The 15,643-nt window shown below is 47.5% G+C and overlaps 1 non-coding gene across 1 annotated transcript; it reads left to right on the top strand.

Moving 5' to 3' along the window:
- Nucleotides 1–383: 383 nt before the first annotated feature.
- On the top strand, nt 384–542 carry LOC120925676. The gene has a single exon (XR_005746891.1). It is a non-coding gene; the product is annotated as a U1 spliceosomal RNA (small nuclear RNA).
- Nucleotides 543–15,643: the final 15,101 nt, after the last annotated feature.

The following is a 15,643-nucleotide window of genomic DNA, read 5'->3' as shown; positions in this document are numbered from 1 at the left end:
TGCATCCAGCCTGCTGCCTTTCCAACCTTGACCTGCAGTGACAGCGACACCCACCGTCAAGGGAAAACTTGTGCAACCCAGCCGAACTGAAACAGAGCCAACAATTTAGCATAATCCTTCCGAGCCAAACTACTGCTCAGACAACTATAATTTAACACATAGCGCCCACTCAATAGGAGCAGGGCGCTAAACACTCCCCCAATGGCAAAAAGACGATGTCCTCATCGTCGAGAATTTTTTTTGACTCTCACTCCTGAGAGTCAGTACCTGAGTCTCAAAAACTTGGACAGGGAAGAGGAAAGGTAAGGTAAGGTAAGGTAAGGTAAGGTAAGGTAATATAAAAGAATATAAATTTAACATGCACACAATAACATCACATCAATATACTTACCTGGCAGGGGAGACACCATGATCATGAAGGTGGTTCTCCCAGGGCGAGGCACGGCTATTGCACACTCTAGGCCGTGCTGATCGTGGTTGTCTTCCCTGCCGCTTCTCGGCCTTTTGGCTGGGACTGGGTGTGGTATCTGTCCTTATCAGTTGTCAGCGGAGCGCTGAAGCACCTCCTACATGGGGAGGGTGGATGCAATCCAATGATGTCATTGCACCTGGAAGGATGGTTTCAGCAGGGACTACGCTGTGCTGCCCGACAGAATACTGGGGGCCGGCCCATGGTTGAGTCTGAGCCATCTGGAAGGGTGCTCCTGGTGAGGATGGGTACTGCGCTTGGTCTTGGTCTTTTTGCCGAGTTCTAGTCTGGCCTTCTGGCTGGCTGGTGTAAGTGCTATCTCTGTCAGCGATCCGGTTGGAGGAGCTGGTAATGCCCTGTGGTATGACGGGGTAGAGCCATGCAAATCCGCTGGGTTGACGGAGGGTCTGGAGGGGCTAGTATTGGTGGAGGCTGTTATCTGAGTGGCAGTTCTCCCCAAGAAAACCTTGAAGGGCTCTCTAGCTGGCAGGGGTGGAGGGCTGCACTGACCGGTCGAGGGGTCGGATATGGAACGAAAAGCCTATGGTGCATGTGCCCCTGGAGTGGCAGTCCAGGGGTATCTGAAGATCACTGTGTGTGAGGGACACATTGATTTAAGATACCACGGTCACTGCACCAGATACACGCTTTTTTTTAGCACCTGCTTCCTGGGCCGGGCCTTTTGGCTAGGACCGGAGGAATTTTTTATTCCTGGCCGGAGGGCCTGGTCATTGTTTCACCACAATGGCCACTTATTTCACTCTCCTCTCCACTATCCCTTCCCCCACTTTATTTTATTTAAGCCTGTGTTTGTCACTTTTTTGTCTTTTTTCGTTGTGCACGTTTTGTCACTGTGTGATTAGTAGGGTGCGGGTCCTCGGGCCAGCCCTGAACGTCTTGGGAGTGGGTGGACATGGCCTTCTGGCTTAGTTCGCCTGCTCTCATGGGGTCTCCCTTCGGGGAAGCCCCACCTAGTACTGGGAGGGTTCTGTTTCGGCAGTCCCTCCGAGGAAGTTGGGTCCGTGTCGGCTTCTGTTGCTCGGACCACAGTACCTCAGTCCCCGTCTGGAGCCTAACGCCCCGGGGGATCAGGGTTTGGGTCCCTCTTCACAGGAGGACCACTTGACGTTGCACCCGTCTGCACGTTTTTGTGAACACTCTTTATGTGTGTGCGCATTTTTTTTGCACCGGGTGGAGTTTTTTGGGTGTGTTCACACGCCATAGGCTTTTCAAAAAAAAAAAAAAATCAATACACTTAACAGTATTCCTATCTCTCTATCTAACCCACCCATTCTCCGGTGGCTTGATAGAAGATCCAGCTGTACCTAAAAAAACAAAAAACAAACAAGAAACACACACAGGCAACAATATAATACCTCTCTGTACAAGAAGAAGCAGTGCCTCACTTCCGTGGAAGTGAGCCTCTCTCTCTCCATATATCTGTATCATCAAGTGTAGGTGACTAATTGCAAAAAGAAAAATTAGTCTCTCATTTTTAAGTGTTGAACCCGGGTAAGGGATCTTGACTCCGACGTCTTCCGGTAACCTAGCACTAACTAGCTGCATACCTACAGTCCTTCCAAAAAGAGGAAAAAAAAAACTGAAAAATCTTCCACTCCTGGCAAAGTGGGAAAAACAAAAACAAACTCTGGACAGTCACCAGTAAAACCGGGGGTCTGGTAAAGCCAGGCTTTTCCCTTGTTTGTCCAGAGTGGTGATAAAGAATACTACATTGTCTTGGTTGGCAAATGACCACTTTATGAATGAATGAATGAAAACTTATATAGCGCGGCACATGCAAACTAAATCGCCTCTGGGCGCTTGTTGTTCCTGTCTCCTTTGATATCAAAAGAGATGAGTTTTGATCTTTCTCCTGAATGCTAAGTGGTTCTCCTCCAACCGAATGCTGGTTGGTAAAGCGTTCCATAGTCTGGGACCCTGGACCGCGAATCTTCTATCTCCTTTGGATTTGTGGTTGGCTTTCGGTATCTGGAGTAGATTTTGATTGGTGGATCGCAATACGCGATTGGGATTATGAGCTTTTATTTTTTCGCATAGATAATGGGGAGCATTCCTATGGATACATCTATGGGTTAGACAGTGTTTTAAAAGCAATTCTGTCTTTTACTGGCAACCAATGAAGGGTTCTCAGTGAAGGTGAGATTGATTCCCAGGGTTTTTTCCCAGTCACAAATCTGGCGGCCGTATTTTGAACGACTTGCAGACGAGCGATTTGGTACTTTGGGAGTCCGAGATAAAGGGCATTTGCATAATTCAGTCTGGAGTTTACAATTGCTCCCACCACGACTGCTATGTCTTCTTTGGGAATGAAAGGAGTAAGTCTGCGTAGTAGGTGCAGCAGATGGTGAGATCCGCTGACTACTGACCCTATTTGTGCGTCCATTGTCATGTAGGAGTCGAAGATGACCCCGAGACTTTTGACTTTGGCGCTAGGGGTGATGATTTTGCCCAGAATGGGCGGGGGGGTCCAAGTTGTTGCAGGTTGCTTCATACGCTTAGCGTGAAACAGGAGAAGTTCTGTTTTCGCTCCATTGAGTTTAAGATAACTCTTTGTCATCCAGTTCTCTATCAAAGAGAGGCATGTCTCTAGATTGAGGTGGTGATCCTTTTTATTGCAAATGCGGAAATACAGTTGTGTGTCATCTGCATATGAATGATAAAGCAGTTTTTGGCTGCAGTTTTTATCTGCATGAATATTAGACATGTGCATTCGTTTTCGTCCGAATTTCAGGTATTTTCGTTATCGTTTTAACAAACGATAACGAAAGCACAGAAAACGAAAACCGAAAGATCCGACATAAACAAATGCTTTATTTTCGTTTTCGTTGCGGTCGAATGTGCCTAACCTTAACTCTATTAGTCCAATATTATTCTACATAAAGAGAAAAGATTCGACATAGAGAGAAAAGATTTGATATTATAGAGACATGAAGAAGAGTTGACATAGAGAGAAAAGATTCGACATAGAGAGACATGAAGATTCGACATAGAGAGACATGAAGAGTCTTTTTTTAAAGATTCTGTCGAATCTTCTTTTTTTTTTTCTTAGAACATTCGACAGACACCATATGACAGATTCAACCTTAATTTGGATTTTCGGACGAATGCATTTTTTAACGAAAAACTAAATAAATGAAAACGAATTTCGGGAGTAACTAAATAAATTAATTTTTCAGGAGAAAACGAAATTACGAAACAAAATATTTTAGTGAGCACATGTCTAATGAATATGCCTGCCATAGCTCCAGTGTAGCAGGCAACCCTTAAACTATCATCCATGACACGGGAATGGCCTATTTTCTAGAACGGTTTAGTTACTGAAAGATAGTCCCAAACAGCCTCATTGTACCACTGATCCCTGCGAGACTCAATCTCTTGCATAATTTCCTTGGGAACATAAGGGAACTCCAGTCCGTATTCTGTGGCCATCCGTTTATTCAATAATCTCTGCGACCGAGCAAGCCTTGGTAGGGACCTGCTACTCCCAGATCCAGGGGGTACACATGAATTTGTAGATTTGTGCACCATAGCATTGGCAGAAAGTTTTCCCGAGCCCAGCGAACTGGTACCGCGGACCAGGACCTCATCGGCAACAAGTGGGGCTTCCACCCTAGGCGTTGTCTCCCCTAAATCCATAGATGAGTACTCGGAGCCAACAGAGTGAACTGGGCCACTGGCAACATAACAAAGTAAGTTGCTGCCTTCAGTCCAATGGTTAGGCCTTTGCCTGCCGCATCTGCTGTCCTGAGTGTTCCCGAGGGGGATGTCGCTTTTACTGCTATGGAAGAGTCATCAGCGGACATCGCCACTAATGTTACCTCCACTGTATCTACCTCCACTGCACCTGTCCAAAGGAAGGTGGGATACGTGAAGGTCTCCCGCGGCCGTGGTCGAGGCCTACCTCAAGGACTACCCGAACCGGACCCAAAGAAAAGTCTGAATTCCGAGAAGTCCGTGACAGGAACGGGTGAGAGATCCAAGGGGAAAATGCTTCGGGGTGTGTGTAACTATTTGCCGGCGGAGGAGCTGGGGATTCGGAGATAGTCCTTGTCAGATGTTTCTGGGGATGATGATTTGTTTGAGACTGTTACGTACCTGAGTGTGAGCCTGAAGCGTGGAGGAAGACCTCCCGTACCGCCCCGGCTTAGAGACCGCTGGAATGGGGACAGAGGTCTCTGAGCACGGTGAAGTAAGGGTGCCAGATCTGGTGTAGCTGCAGAGGAAGCTGGAACTGCTGGATAGGGAGCAGGTGATGCAGGTCGCAGGGTAGAGGATGCAGACAGCAGGCGCAGGTCAGCAGAGTGGCAGGCGTAGTTAGCAGAGTCAGACAAGCCGGGTCGTACACTTGGAAGGGATCAGCATGAACAGTAGGCAGAAGAATAGTCGGAGTCCAAGCCAGGTTCAGGTAATGGGTAATCAGGCAGGAGACAGGCAGTGTCGGCAAGCCGGGGTCAGGGTTGGAGAAGGTAACGGAGTCAGCAAGCCGGGTCATACACTGGGTCAGGATGCAGAATGCAGGATGCAAAACAAGAACACAGGAACACATGCAGATCAAGCCGCAATATGCCCCATTCAGGCAGTGTCTTTTATAGGCAGCAGGACGCTGCGTATGACGTGCGCCTAACGTGCGCGCATGCGCACAGATGCGGGCAACGGCCGTGTTCCACGCATGCGCACAGGCGCGCGCCCGCGCATGCGCGCAGGCATATGCCCACGGAAGCGAGCAGGACGTTCATGACAGTGCCCCCCCCTTAAGGGCAACCTCCGGGTGCCAAAGAGGGCTCTCTTCTGGGGATGACTTTGAAAAAATGCCTGGATTAATTCTTGGGCGTGAATGTTCCGTTGGGGTTCCCAGGAGTTCTCCTCTGGACCGTACCCCTTCCATTTAATCAGGAATTGAAGCTGGTTTCCCCTTCTTCTGCAATTCAAGACTGCCTCCACCTCGAACTCCTCATTGCCATCAATGACTACAGGTTCAGGTGGTCCTGATCCCCTGTCGGGAAAGGATCAGGTACCGCTGGCTTCAATAAGGACACATGGAATACCGGGTGAACCTTCATTGACTCAGGTAGGGCAAGTTCATAGGAGACCTCGTTTAGCTTCCGTTTCACCGGGAAAGGACCGATAAACTTGGGTGCCAGTTTCCTTGTCGGACAAGCCATCTTAAGGTTGGTGGTGGATAGCCATACTTGATCGCCTTGCTGTAGGCTTAGTTCTCCTCTTTTCTTCCTATCGAACATCTTTTTGCTGGCTGCTTGCGCTTTGGTCAGAGCTTCCTGTAGGATCCTATTGTTACGGGTAAGGAAATCAACGGTATCTTGGACTGCCGGGACTGTTGTATCCGAGACAAGGTCGGGTAGAAAAGTCGGGTGGAACCCATAGTTGGCAAAAAACGGGGACTGGCCCGTGGCTGAATGACTTGCATTATTGAAAGCAAATTCTGCCAAGGGTAGCAATGCTACCCAGTCGTCTTGAACAAAAGAGGTGAAGCATCGGATGTATTGCTCGAGGGTCTGGTTAGTCCTCTCGGTTTGCCCATTGGTCTGGGGGTGGTAAGCTGAGGACATAGACAGTTCAATCTTCAGAACTTTGCATAACGCCTTCCAGAAACGGGAAGCGAACTGCACCCCTCTGTCTGATACAATATACGCGGGGACCCCATGAAGCCTTACGATCTCTTTAATAAAGACCTGAGCGGTCTCCATGGCAGAGGGCGTGCCTTTCAACGGGATGAAATGAGCCATCTTAGATAGTCGGTCAACTACTACAAAAATGGCTGAGCAGCCTTCTGACGGGGGGAGTTCTACTATGAAGTCCATAGCAATCATTTTCCAAGGACGGTCGGGAATTGGTAAAGGCCTGAGCAGGCCCCAGGCCTTGCCTCTGGTGGTCTTGCTTCGGGTACAGATGGTACATGAACTGACATAATCCCTACAGTTCTTTTCAAGATCCGGCCACCAAAATGTGCGTTGGATCAGTTCTAAAGTCTTATGGATCCCGAAATGGCCTGCCAAGGGATGGTCGTGACATAGGTTTAACACCGTGGCTCGAACTTCCTCCGGCACAAAGATCCTGTCGTTCTTCCACAGTAATCCCTCTTTGGGAACAAGAGTGGTTCCAGGGGGTTCAGACACTCCTACAGAGGCTTGTTTCAGGTTAGACATCAGGCTAGTTTGTAATAATAAGAAGTTACCTTCTGATAGTATGGTATCTGTTGCTGACACTTCTTTCGGATCATCAAACATGCGAGACAGGGCATCTGGTTTGGTGTTCTTGGAACCAGGTCGATAAGTAATATGGAATGAAAACCTAGAGAAAAATAACGCCCATCGTGCCTGGCGTGGTCTTAGACGTTTCGCCGCTCTCAAGTACTCCAGGTTTTTATGGTCTGTGTAGATGAGTATGGGGTGTGCTGCCCCCTCCAACAGGTATCTCCACTCTTCAAGGGCAGTTTTAATGGCCAGGAGCTCCCGATCCCCCACATCATAGTTCCTTTCGGATGGTGTAAGTTTACGGGAGAAGAAAGCTATTGGGTGTATCAAGTCCTTGAGACCCTGGCGTTGGGAGATGACAGCTCCCACTGCTGTTTCTGAGGCGTCTACCTCGAGTAAGTAGGGTAGGGTCGGGTCGGGGTGACTCAGAATGGGAGCAGTTGTGAAATGTCCTTTTAGGTTCGTGAAGGCGGCCTGTGCCTCGGGGGACCAACGGAACCGAACATGTTGCTTCGTTAACTGAGTGATTGGAGAAATAATAGCGGAAAATCCCTTAATGAACCTTCGATAAAAATTAGCGAAGCCCACAAAACGTTGCACCCCTTTCTTATCTGAAGGTGCAGGCCAATCCAGAATGGCTGAAACCTTCTGTGGGTCCATCTTGAACCCCTCTGTCGAGATTACTAGGCCGAGGAACTGGATGCTCTGTTGCTCAAACTCGCATTTCTCCGGTTTTGCATAGAGTCCATGTTGGCGGAGACGACAGAGTACATTCTTGACGTGTCTTCGGTGCTGCTCAATGGAAGAGGAGAAAATCAAAATATCATCTAGATAAACAACTACGTAAATGTCTAGACAGTCTCTGAAAACATCATTAACGAGGTGCTGAAACGTTGCAGGGGCGTTGCACAAGCCAAAAGGCATTACTAAATATTCGTAATGGCCAAACCTGGTACGAAAGGCCGTCTTCCACTCATCCCCTGAGCGGATGCGAACCAGGTTGTATGCCCCCCGCAGATCTAACTTGGTAAACACAGAGGAAGTCCTGAGTCTCTGGAAAAGTTCGGGAACCAAGGGTAGGGGATACCGGTTTTTAACCGTAATTTTATTTAATTCCCTGTAGTCCACACAGGGTCGGAGGGAATGGTCCTTCTTTTCTACAAAAAAGATCCCTGCCCCTGCTGGGGAAGTAGAAGGGCGGATGAAACCCCTCTTTAAGTTCTCATCAACGTATTCTTTCAGCACCTCTAGTTCCCGCTCCGACAAAGGGAAAATCCGTCCGAACGGAATTTCAGCACCGGGCAGAAGTTCGATTGGGCAATCGTACGGACGATGGGGCGGCAGGACTTCAGCTCCTCTCTTGCTAAAAACGTCCAAAAATTCATGGTATTGCTGAGGTACTGCAGCACGTATCTCTGGGTCTGGTTCCAGGCATAGTAAGGGGCCAGTGGTGCTAGGACACAAGGGCTTGCAGTGCTGCTGGCAGTAGGGAGACTGAAATTTAACTTGTCCGGTTTCCCAATCAATCTGAGGATTGTGTGCCTGGAGCCAGGGTAGGCCCAAAATGACTGGAAACATGGGAGAAGCGATGGCATCCAAACATAAAAGTTCCTTATGACCCGTAGAGGTGATGACAGGCAAAAAGGGGGTTTCTTGAGTTACTACTCCAGACTTGATTTGGGACCCATCCGCCAGGAAGATGGAAAGACCCCGGGTCTTGGGTTGAAGTGGGATGTGTTGTTGAGCTGCAAAGTCTAAATCAATAAAACAACTACATGCCCCTGAGTCTACTATTGCGGTAACTGGTATAGTTCTTTCAGGTAATTGGAGCAGGATAGGTAAGTCCAGATGGGTGGCCTTGGTAGGAGTCGGTGCAAAACTGGAGGAGGATATAGCCAAAGTCTTACGCAACTTAACAGGACACGTGGAAACATAATGACCAGCCCTTCCGCAGTACATGCACAGACAATTCTGCTGCCGGCGAAGTCGTTCTCTGGCGGATAAGGAATGTTTAATCAGTCCAAGCTGCCCGGGATGGGTGGTAGCAGCAGTCTGGTGAGAGGGTGATAGTCTTCCCGGAACTGTATTATCACTGGCAGGGTAGACAGGAGCTGGTATCCGGGGAAGCATCCACGCCGGGCGGAGTTGCGGAGTTGACCGTTCAGCTTTGCGTTCCCGTAGTAGTCGGTCTATCTGGATGGACAGGGAAATTAAAGACTCCAAGGCATCAGGAACACCGACTCGGGCTAATTCATCTTTCAGGCTCTCGGAGAGACCAAGACGGAACTGATGCCGAAGTGCTGCCTCATTCCACTGAGTATCCGCGCTCCAACGTCTGAAGTCAGTCACATAGTCTTCGACGGCTCGATGGCCTTGCTGGAGCGCGTGTAGGGCAGCCTCGGCAGTGGAAGTTCGCTGAGGGTCATCGTAGAGTCGGGCCATTGCACCGAAGAAGGATGACAGAGAGTCCAGAGCTTCATGGCGAACTTCAAGTAAATGGTGAGCCCAAGCCTGGGGTTCCCCTTGCAGCAGGGCGATAACGAAACCCACTGTGGTAACTTCAGAAGAGAAGGTCCGCGGTAGCAGCGAAAAGTATAGTTCACATGCGTTGCGAAACGCCCGGAATTCACTTCGGATCCCAGAAAACTTCTCAGGGAGAGGAACCCTGGGTTCAGGGAGTGGCATCACTGGTGATAAGTCTGCATGGGTAGCCTGGGTCTGTGTCTGTTTATCTTCCTGGACACGCCGATCCTGGAGAGAGTTCACAACTTGAGTGAGGGCTGAAAGATGTTGCAAGACATAGTCCATCGGTGAGGTCCCTCCTTCAGGCTCAGACATGGTGGCTTGATACTGTTACGTACCTGAGTGTGAGCCTGAAGCGTGGAGGAAGACCTCCCGTACATCCCCGGCTTAGAGACCGCTGGAATGGGGACAGAGGTCTCTGAGCACGGTGAAGTAAGGGTGCCAGATCTGGTGTAGCTGCAGAGGAAGCTGGAACTGCTGGATAGGGAGCAGGTGATGCAGGTCGCAGGGTAGAGGATGCAGACAGCAGGCGCAGGTCAGCAGAGTGGCAGGCGTAGTTAGCAGAGTCAGACAAGCCGGGTCGTACACTTGGAAGGGATCAGCATGAACAGTAGGCAGAAGAATAGTCGGAGTCCAAGCCAGGTTCAGGTAACGGGTAATCAGGCAGGAGACAGGCAGTGTCGGCAAGCCGGGGTCAGGGTTGGAGAAGGTAACGGAGTCAGCAAGCCGGGTCATACACTGGGTCAGGATTCAGAATGCAGGATGCAAAACAAGAACACAGGAACACATGCAGATCAAGCCGCAATATGCCCCATTCAGGCAGTGTCTTTTATAGGCAGCAGGACGCTGCGTATGACGTGCGCCTAACGTGCGCGCATGCGCACAGATGCGGGCAACGGCCGTGTTCCACGCATGCGCACAGGCGCGCGCCCGCGCATGCGCGCAGGCATATGCCCACGGAAGCGAGCAGGACGTTCATGACAGAGACTATGTCACAAGAGCTGTTATGGGCAAACAGAGATGATGTTGCCTCTGCCCTTACTTTCTCTGATTATACAGTTATGGACTCGGGGAAGACATTACCCAGTGTGGAACTCCCAGTTGCTACTGATGAAATCCTGTCCCACGGTACCAGTTCACTGGGTTCAGGGAAGTTGTCTGTAAATACCATGGTGCACAAGTCTACACATTCTTGTATACCTTCTGGACTTGAAAGTACCAGATCCCTGCCAAGGCTTGCCCGGTCACAAAGGTTACTCAACAAGCGGGTAGTCACCAAATATGGACTGGATTTTCCCCTATGTCCCGAGGGAAATCATGCAAGAAATTGAGTCTCGCAGAGAGCAATGGTACAGCGAGGCTGTTTGGGACTATTTATCTGTGCCAAAACCGTTCCGGAAGACAGGCCATTCCCATGCTATGGATGATCGTTTCAACGGGTGCCTGTTACACTGGAGCTATGGTAGACACATTTATGCAGATAAAGGGGTCATTTGCCGACCAGGGAAGGACAATGTTGTCTACTTCATCACTACCCTACCCTGGATAAGCAAGGGAAAACTCTGACTTTACCTGATCCCTGGTTTTATTGGTGATAATTCACAGTGACTGTCCGGGTTTTTTTTTTCCACTTTCCTGAAAAAATAAGATTTTATTTTTCTGAAGAACTGTGGAGTATGTAGCTAGGTAGTGCTAGGTCATCTGAAGACATCTGAAGACATCTGAGTCAAGATCCCTTACCAGGTCCAGCACTTGTATACACGACTTTGGTCGTGTTTTTTTTTTCCACTAGATGGTGAGAGTTTGCTCTGCAAAACTAGATTTTCCTTTCTTTTTTTACCTTCAGCTACCCACACCTAATAATGTGTGTGTATATATATGGGGAAAGAGAGGCAAATTTTTTTGGAAGTGAGGCTTTGCTTCCCATTGAATAGTGAGATGTTTTATAGTGTTGGCTGTGTCTGTTTTTTGTCTTTGTCTTTCAGGTGCATTTGGATCCTCTGTCGAATTACCGGAGAATTAGATAGAGAGATAGGGAGATAGTAATGTACACGGATGTGACTTTACTGTGTGTTAAATGTTAAATGTGTAAATTTTCTTTTATTGTTCTACCCTTTTACTTTTCCTTTTCCCGTCCAAGTTTTCAAGATTCAGGTACTGACTCTTAGGAGTGAGTTTTTTTTTTTTCTCTAGACGATGAGGACATCATCTTTTTGCGGTGGGGGGAGTGTGTAACGCCCTGCTCCTGTCGAGTAGGCGCTATTTGTAAATTTAGTTATATGAGCTGTAGTTCACGCCAAATTATGGGTCTCTGTTCCAGCTCGGCTCTGTTGCGCATTTTCCACCTGACTGTGGGTGTCGCGGTCACCAGGGGTCAAGGTTTGACCCGCAATAGGCTTGGGTGTATTGGGTGTTTCTTGCCCAGAAGCAGCTCAGTGGCGTGTTCCTCGCCGCTGTGAATTCTGGGGAGGGGTACTTAAGGGGCAGATGCCGTTCTGGTGGGGGTTCTTCTGATCCCGACCTGATGGCCCTCCTGGCCTCAGGGATGTATTAGCAACCTTTTGGTCTCGGGGCCTGCTGGCCCAAGGCTCCGTTACTGCGAGTAGGCCCAGGGATGGTCCTGTGCTGCCTTCTCTGCAGGAAGGAGCCAAACAATTGAGGATTCAATTAGAGGACGCATCCTGGCCAATTTACCTCACTGTGCAGCCAGTTTGGCTGAAAGATCCTGGCACTGTGAGCTGTGTAATTTTCTTGGAACTTTGCAAAGTATGTGTGTAGTTACATGATCCTGTGGCAGAGGACCATGTAACGACTCAACGGTATTCATCAAGTCTGTGGCAGACTTTTGAATGAGCTTCCCACCGGCTGTTGGTGAGTGAGAGAGGCCTATCCGGTGGTCGCTGAATCCAGTGTGGGAACAGTTTGTCCTCTGGATCCAAGATCATATCCGCAAAGCAAGGTACCTGAATCTTTCCTAACCCTCTGTCTCTCTAAAGGAACTTGTTTAATAAAACGCTTGAAGAAAAGGAAAACAAGTGTTCGTGTGGACATTTGTAACTCTTTAAGAAGGACCCCTAGGACAAGCATGGTGAACAGTAAGGTAACGGCAGGCCCAAATCTAAACCAGCAGCTCCTTCGGGGGTAGTGCTACATATGCTTTTCCATAAACTTGGAAAATGTGCTTCAATGCACAGAGCGCTTACATTACCATTTGTTCGCATCTGCGCATTTTCAAATGCACAGCAAGCTGAAAGAAAACACATGCTTTGCTATGTGTTTGAAAATGCGTAGCAATGTGTTACCATTTAGGCTGCATTTGCTTCTGCGCAGTTCCAAACGAGTGGCAACCTGCACAGAAAACCGGTGCTTTGCTGAGCATTTTAAAAACCTGTGGAAACGCAAGTCGTGCCTGGGTTACCATTCATTTACACCGCAATTACGAACACAGGGCAATCTTCAAGAAAAAGCATACATTTTCTATGTGATAGTCATGTGGTGCTGTGTGTACCAGGGCTATCTATCCATACCTCCCAGCAGCATCACAGCTAGTTTTCAGAACAGGCTGTGTATGAAAGTTCCTATTTTATTTTGAGTAATGCTGTGATTTGTGAGGCGTTTGGATTCTTCCTGTAGGTGTGACTGGGCTGGACTGAATGCTAATAAGGATGTATTCCATCCCACCCACCATCAGAGCTGTGAAGGAAGTTGCATCATTTGCACAGTCTGAAAGACTACAGAGTGTTGTGATTAAGGCTAGAGATGCAGCAGGAAGTGGCTATGGAAGGCATTCAGTCTACCACTAGACTATACAGAGCGCCACATGGTACAAAGCCACAACTAAATGCAGACTATCAGGGCATCTGCAGCCAGCAGGGAAACATGGTACAGAAGTATGATCTATGCTGTGATTGATCATTCCATTCAGTTCAAGTGAAAAGAAAGTTGGAGGGGGCGTGTCCAGCCACAGGAGTGTATGGACGCAGTGTGAGGGAGCTCTGCTATAACAGACTTCCCTGAGCTACTTATATAGCGACTTTTAAGCCCCGAGTGACACCGTTTTGCTCCGGAGGACAGCGGGAACAAAAGAGGGATGGCGGCCAACGAGAGAGGGGCTACGTAAGCTGAGTGAGTTCTGTAGCCCTGCTGCACCTCAGAGAATCCAAGATGGCGCCGGCCCCTCTCCTCATGAAAGCAATACTGCCAGCTCTGACATAGCTGTGGAGAAACATAGTGCTTCACAGACTGAATGCAGCACAGAGCACCAGGAGGACATTCTGAGCCCTGTGAGGCAGAGGAGAAGGATTTCTGATAAAGAAGGTAGCTTTTCCATCATTAACCCTGACACTGCCTATATTCCAGAATGTAATCCTTATGATGACAAACTTAATGCTATACAGACAGCAGGTCAACCCATACTGGACACGACTATAAAATAAATGATTATGTCCCTCAGGGGTGCCTTACAGCATGACATGCTGAGCTATATGCACAAGTCCAAACTAGAAATTGACGCGCTGGGGGACAGAGTGGACTATGTTGAGAATAAGATGTGCGATTTTACCTCAGCGCACAACGAGTTAATAGATTCTCACTTTGACCTGGAGGAAGAAGTCAGACAGTTTAGAATTAAGGTCGGAAATATCGAGGACTAGAGCAGAAGAAATAATATAAAATTCAGAGGAATACCAGAAACAGTGAAACCATCAGAGCTGAAAGGCTTTATTAAAAGCATGATTTCAGACCTAATTCCTTCAGTCTCAAAACAAGAATTATGCCCCGTACACACCATCACTTTATGTGATGAAAAAAAACGACACTTTCTGTGAAGTAAAAAATGACGTTTTTGAAACTTCAATTTTCAAAGACGAAGTTGCATACACACCATCGTTTTCTCACAATGATCTTGCAAAGTCAGGTTACGTTCCACCACGTTTTACCATTGAAGCTAGCTTCTGGGCATGCGTAGATGAAAAAACGTCTTAGAAAACGACGTTTTTTGCTACACACGGTCAATTTCTGTGAGGTAAAAAGTGCACTTTTGAAAAACGACACATAAAATTGAAGCATGCTTCAATTTTTTTCTGTCGTTTTTTAGAAGACATAAAACGACGTTTTTGCCCACACACGGTCAATTAAATTGACGTTTTTGAAAATGACGTTTTTTTCCATCGCAGAAAGTGATGGTGTGTACGCGGCATTAGAGATTGATAGAGCTCACAGGCTCCCTAAACCACAGCATATAGCTGAAAAGTTACCGCGAGACGTCATTGCTAGAATTATTTTTTTTTTTAGGTAAAGGATCAGCTCATGCAATACGCTAGACGCCATTCACCACTACCTGACCCTTACACTGGGATAATCCTTTTCTCAGACCTCTCCCAAGCGACAATTCTAGCTCGCAAGAACATGAATTCAATCACAAAAATATTCCGCAACCATGGAATGATCTATAAATGGGGGTTCCCCACAAAATTGCTTATAGATTACAAAGGATCCTCCTACGCAATTAAAAGTTTGGATCAGGGTCTAAAACTTCTTCGCTCCTGGGGTTTGATCCCCAATCAAGAGACTGATAAAATGGATGTCAGCGCTCCTGGACCAATACCACAAAATTGGAAGAAAAAAAGAGAACTTAGTCCACCATTAAATTGGTTCTACCGGTTTTCTAACGTTTGCCTTCAATATTTCATTCGGGAATTACCTGATGGCTCAGGGGAGGACGTTTAAGGGAACTTGTTTGAGTTATTCCCTATAACCTCCTACTTAAAAGTACATGTTATTGTACACAGGAGTTGTACCACAACTCCTCCTATTTTTTCTGATTTTTGTTTTGTTTTTGTTGTTTGCCTTCCACTATAGTATCTGCACCATGCTGCTTTACCTGATACAACACCTCCACCTACTGGAAATAAAGTATTACTGCATCTGCACTCTGCTTTTTCCACATTTTAACATGCAACTTGTCTACAAAAATGATCTTGCATCTCAGCAATTATCCTCTTATCAGCAATGACCCTTAAACTCTTGTCAATGAATGTGAAGGGCCTCAATAGCCCATACAAGAGGAGAGCTCTATGGGCCGATGCCATCAAATTTGGCAACGACATCCTCTGTATCCAAGAATCTCATTTCGCCATGGATAAGTCTCCTAAATTTCAACATCACAAATTTCCACATATTTTTGTTTCCAACCACAAGAAAAAGAAAAGAGGGGTGATTACGGCTGTAAAGGATACGGTTTCCTTTCAGCAATTAGACCTTAAGACGGATGCCCATGGAAGATATATTATTTTAGTAGCCTCTATAGATAACTCAACGTATACTATTGTCAACATTTATGCTCCAAATAAGAATCCCCACCAGTTTATCCAGAAAGTGATCAAGATGGCAAGGAAGATTCAGAATGGTTGTCTTTTTA

Source organism: Rana temporaria, chromosome 1 (assembly GCF_905171775.1).
Source record: "Rana temporaria chromosome 1, aRanTem1.1, whole genome shotgun sequence".
NCBI classification, from domain to species: domain Eukaryota; kingdom Metazoa; phylum Chordata; class Amphibia; order Anura; family Ranidae; genus Rana; species Rana temporaria.
The sequence above is the reverse complement of the archived record's forward strand: the minus strand, read 5'-3'. Positions and strand labels throughout refer to the sequence as shown.